This window comes from Ictidomys tridecemlineatus, unplaced genomic scaffold (assembly GCF_052094955.1).
Source record: "Ictidomys tridecemlineatus isolate mIctTri1 unplaced genomic scaffold, mIctTri1.hap1 Scaffold_63, whole genome shotgun sequence".
Lineage (NCBI taxonomy): Eukaryota > Metazoa > Chordata > Mammalia > Rodentia > Sciuridae > Ictidomys > Ictidomys tridecemlineatus.
In genome coordinates, this window is record NW_027524348.1 from 153,137 (window position 1) to 159,136 (window position 6,000).

General features: G+C 31.9%; 1 pseudogene across 1 annotated transcript in view; it reads right to left on the bottom strand.

The window, feature by feature from the left end:
* The window catches only part of LOC144374239 (endothelin-converting enzyme 1-like), a 66,022-nt pseudogene extending 61,533 nt beyond the window's left edge, over positions 1-4,489 (bottom strand). The window contains exon 1 of the transcript XR_013433684.1: positions 4,335-4,489. The product of XR_013433684.1 is annotated as an endothelin-converting enzyme 1-like (transcript). The remainder of the gene's footprint in view (positions 1-4,334) is intronic.
* Between the last annotated feature and the right edge of the window lie 1,511 nt (positions 4,490-6,000).

The window sequence follows — 6,000 nt, forward strand, 5'->3', positions numbered from 1 at the left end:
CAAGTTAACATAATAGTGTCAAACAATAAAGTATAAAGAAATATTTAATCCTTCAAGAGTTTTATCTTGAAATTTATCTTGAAACCATTTATCAAGACTGCCCTTATATAATGATCTTGACCACATTTTAAAATTTTTCCCAAACTCAATTTGGAAAAAATTAAAACAGAATCAATTACTTCATTATTAATACAGATACTTAATTCTTTATTCTCCTTTGTTCAAATAAGCATCTTCACCTTAAAAGTGAGAGGTAGCTAGCCAGTATTAGATTAATACTATCTGCAACATCATTAGAAAATTACATAGGTGAGAAAATAATGAAAAATAAAGTTAAACCAATGTTGCTCATTCTGAAAACTGCCATCTAACAAAAATTTGAAGTGAACAAGTTCTGAAGTATTGACATACAGTTTAAAAGCAGTTGCTTAAAAATGAGATAACTATAATTCTGAAAAAGATTCTTGGAAGAAACCATTATTTTCATAATTCCAAACAAAGTGCTAAATCAAAGAAAGTCCTATTTATTCATGACCATGTTTAAAAAAAAAAAAACTTTCTCCTAAAGTATAAAAACTTCATCAAATTGGGGGAAAATGTTCCCAGTCTCAGACTATAAATCCACCAGAATTAGTGTAAGAAAATGTTTCTTAGGTAAGTTAAATCCACAAACTGTTCTAATATGTCCAACTGAGAGCTATTATAAGGGTACTTAGTTCTGAGGATTAAGAGTTAATAAAAACTGTACTGCAATGTGAGCCTTCTTTATGTAACAGGTCAAGCAAATAAAACACTATACTTTAAATTTTCAATTAATAGAAAAGAAAAATAAGGAAAGTAGGAAATAAAATGTAACTGTTATCAGCCTGTTTCAATTTAATAATAAAAGTACTCCAAAAAGACTTTACCTCCAATGAAAAGTTAGAATACTTATAAACTGGGATAACAGACCTGAAGAACTACAGAATGTTGAAAACTTTTAACAAAAATGTAGTATACAGTTTAACTCAATGCATAAACACTGATAATAGGGACACATTAGTTAATTCATAATAAGAAAGTGGGATATTTGGAAAACAGATTAAAAGTACTACTGATAAGATCACTCTAGTAACTTATGAAGCTATGGAACTCATCACATCTGTACCCTACAAAATAACTAACCTGATTCTCTCTCTTCTCAGCTAAGATATAAGCAATGTCAAGGAGCATTTTATTCCAAAGCCGATAATCATATCTGGCCATAACTGCTTTGTAACTGTCCATGCACATAGTCTTTGAAGCAGAGGATTAAATGTTCCTGCCCATTTTATCTAGTCCCTAAGACTTGTCCTGCAAAGTGAATAAAAATGATTATCTTTTAATCTATGCCTCAATACATACCATAAAAAAAAGAGGACAAAGATGAGAAAAAAAAATCCTTGACAATATGGATAATTATTGTCCAACCTAGAATTAAGTTCTCAGCAAGCCCTCTGTGCTTTGTTGAAAGAAAGGTGATTGATATGTCTCACACATTTTATTCAACTGAGCTTCAGAAGATATGATGATTAATATAGACATATGGGAATTAAAGTACTATTTTGAAACAAATTTAGAGAATGACTGAAAAATAGGTTCTAAGTTTTAAAAAAATCAGTATAAACAATGTTGATAACTTCCACTTTTCAATATTTGATTTTGAAAAACAATTTCAAATGCAAATAATCTACATGATGAAATTTTTAAGAGTTTGGGTGAAAACAAAAAGGCATTCATAAAGCAATTTTAAGAGCTATCATGAACACAAGTAAATAATGGGAAAAGAGACAACAAAGAACTCGAAGGAAGCTACTCAACTTAAACAGAAGAAAAGCCATAATGAAAATATACAAAATTAGCAGATATAAGCAACCAAAGGGATAGTGAAAATGAGTCAACAGAAAGAAGAACTAAAATGAATCATCATAATAAATGTAGTTAAAATACAGAAATACATCATTTACATGGCATCGAAGGACAAATGCAAATGAATTAAAGTGTGTTGTTCAAAGAATTAAGACAACATGCTATTTTTGGTTCCGGAACTGAAGACAGGGAATTGTGCCTAATCATGCCCTCTACCACTGAAATATATATCCCTAGTCCCAAGTCAATATTTTAAAAGTGAAAATATCCTGCATATTTCTATAATACAATACTCTTTCTCTTTTCCCTTTTTTACCCCTCAGTACTAGGGACTAGAACCCAAGGGTTCTTTATCACTGAGCTACATACTCATCCTTTTTATTTTGAGACAGGGTCTTATTTAAGTGTCTGGGCTGTCCGTGAAATTTCCATCCTCCTGCTTCAGGCCGGCCAAGTCACTGGGATTAGAGGCATGCACCAAGGTGCCCAAATTCTGTTCTTAAATAGTTGTGTGGCACAAAGTTTTCTGGATTCAAGAGAGGTAGTCTACTGCTAAAGAAGAGCCCCAGATTGCTCTGAAACATAAGATCTATAAACTAACCTTTCTGTCTTTTTTGTGAATTGTCATTTCAAAACACTACCAGCAGAACAGTATCTAAGGTTAATCTTCAATTTGTTGCTTCTCCTTCTCTCCTGACTTTAAGAAAATAGATAATAACTTCTTTTTGAAGGCAAGTGCATTAATTTTTTATGACAGCAACTTTGGCTTTTTAGAAGCAATTTCTACCTTATGTTTAAGTTGTGTATATTTCAAATCACTGAAGTCTTTATGCATCTGACAACCAGGTAATTGGGCATTACTGTACACAGAGAGAAGTAAGATAAAAAGAAAATAGAAAACAAAAAAAAAAAAGAAAAAGCAGACATATGCAGAAGATATTAAAGGCCATGAAATTAGAGAGCAATGTGTAGTATCACACAACTTACTGAATAAACATTTTAATTATATTTTAAAAAATATATAACTACGTAAAAAACATTTCTCTTCCTAATAATGAAGAGGAGGATATTCTCAAAACAGAATAAACTGTGTTTGCTTTATGTTCAGTACAGAAATATTTAACAATAAATGATATTTCTATTTTACCTTTTATATAAAGATAAAACTAGGTAAAACATCTCCCTCTCCTCTTAACAATGAGAAAAAAGACAATGGTAAAAGAAAATAAATCGTTTCATATTTGTTTGGCATAAAACTGTAGAACACTAATCATAGCTGTATAGAACAAAAAATAAATAAATAAAAAGAAAATTGGAAAAAATGAATGGATTATCTCAAATAACTCCAGATAATATTATCATACTGGAATTGGGTAATAGGTCAAGCCAGAAAACAACACAATATTTAATCAGGCATTTGTAGCATATTGTTCCCAAACCACCAGGATCAACATCATTTAGAAACTTGTTAAATCCTGAGGGTGAGGCCCAATAATCTGTTTCTACATGTCTTTAGATGATTCTTATGCATGCTGAGGTTTGAGAAACAATGTTTTAAATAAATGAAATACTAAAATTTAAATGCAAGATGAAATGTATGTAGTTAACCTAAATCTGGTTTGTCATGGTAAAAATTAAGATGGAAGATACACAAAGTTACTGCTACAAAAAGATGTAAGTTGGGAATATTGAAATATGTTTATATATACACATGTGCTCTCACATGCACATTCCATACATGAATGAAAAGGAACAGTCATTTTAGGTAAGCACAGTTAAAGTAGTAGAGGCAAAACAGACAATTACTCAATTAATAAAATTATCTTTTGGGAAAACAAAAGAATGAATATACTTGGCTGACAAGTTAATAATAATTCTAAATGAAGAAAGCAAAGGTAAAAACTTATCAGTTTTTCATATTATCTGAATGAACTGATATTAGTACTTGAATGAACTGATATTAGAGACATTAGGTCTAGATATGTTTAAGTTAGCAAAGCATTAGTTACAGAAAGAATATCTGTTTTATACTAGATAGAATTGTTTAAAATATTTGCAATAAAACAATAAGCCATAAAGCAATGTAATTAAGTAGAGGAAAAAACAATGCCAATTTGGAATTTCCACTATCATTAATTGGGTTTACCAAAGAATATGGCATAGTTACCTCTTAAAATATTTTGGTTGTAAAATATAAAGATGTAGGAAAACACATTCAGAAAGAAATTTACTGACACATTTTTATTTTTAAGGTTATCAGATGCCAGATAAGCAAATAGGCTTAAACTTTACCCTAACAGATAACACAAATCACTGAGATGAATTTGGCAGAATGTTATTTTCCAGAACACTGGTATTAAATTAATATTTGCTCTAAAGAAGGCTTAACTGAAATAAAATATACTTAACAAACCAAATGGAAAAGAAAGAACATGTTGGTAACTTACCAGCAAGGGTACTTGTATGCCTAAAAGCTCTGACTTGGGAGTCTGACAAACCAGTCAAAAGGGATATTACTGTATCCATCATATACTCATCATAAATAATGCTATATTGACACTGTCGAATCAGGACTCCAATAAATTCTCAAAAATTTGATCGAAACTTTTTCCACTGTGGTCCAGGCATGGGAAGGGGACAATCACCACTGTCCTAAAAAGTATAAAAAGAATAGTAAGTATGACATGATAGTATATTGATCAAAGGTCCCCACCCCTCCTTTTTTTGGTACCAGGAATTGAATCCAGTGGTTAAGCCACTGGGTTAAGCCCCACTGGATTTTATATTTTATTATTTTATATTTTATTTAGAAACAGAGCTAAGTTGCTTAGGGCCTCACTAAGTGGGCAAGAGGAACAAGCATTGTAAGCAATATAATTAGCAAAGTCATACTAATGGGACCATAGAGCTACATTGTTTCATAAACTAAAATAGAATTTCTAGTATTAAAATAACAAAATAAGGGCAGGGGCATAGTGACTCATAAAGGAAACTAAGGAAGTTACACTTCATTCTCGAGGCAGTGGGTGGCTGATGAATGATTTTGACCAAGTGAGTAACTAGCTTTATAAAGAAATAACTGATTGCAATGTAGAGAATAGTCAGTCATTAGGCAAAGGAACAGAAAAAGAGCTAAGGAGACTTACCATTCTAACATATTCATAAACAAAGTGAGAGATGGAGCAGGAAATTTAAGACAGTAGCAATGGTGAGGAAGATAATGGAAAGAATGTGATAAACATTGAAATAGTGCAAAAATAAAATTACCAGTTTAAATGACACACAAAAATAACTTTTATGTTTTTGGTTTGGTTGACTGGTGGATTTTACACAACAGAAAATAAAAATTCATTGTTCCTGACAACTGATAGGTGTTGGGAAAAAGTATAATGGCAGCTGCACCCCAGGAAAAAAAAAAAAGCCAACATGGCGCCTAAGGACCTTCTCTTCCTATTTTCCCCTTTTTTCACTGGTGCGAAAAGTTCCCACCAGTGTGAACTCTCACGCTGGCGTCAATTTCAAATCTCTCTGGCAGGAAACCTTAGCCCCAATAAGAACTAATTTCGTGGGCTCCGGAACTGACATCTGGAGGAACTTACCAATAAACGAGTGAGCCGTCATTTACCTAAGCCCTGCCATCTCTCCTTAGATCTATATAAGCCCACAGCCTTTTGTAATAAAGTGGAACTCTCCTCAGCGAAGTGTCTTGCGTGGAGGAATTCTTTCAATAGGGGGACTAAGTTTTGTTTAGGAATGCCCAATTACTCTGTCCCATAAGAATAGATGGGACACACTTTAATTCAAAACATTTTATGTAGAATATCCAATTTCCAGACTTCAGGCCACACTGATTTAAAGATTTAAAATAAACCCAAAGTTTTAGGAACAGATTATTAATGAACACTGAAAGCATTATTTGGCCAATTTTCAATGGTTGTCAAACCATTATTTGGCAATTGCAAAAAAAAAAAGAAAATGTAATTTTACAAAGAGATGCAATTCACCTTAAACAAGGCTCAGTTTTAGCTCTGCTAATCAATACCCTGGTATATATTGCACACAAAATTTCACCAATGAATTTCCTTGAAAAAAAATCTAATCTAAGGAGGTCCT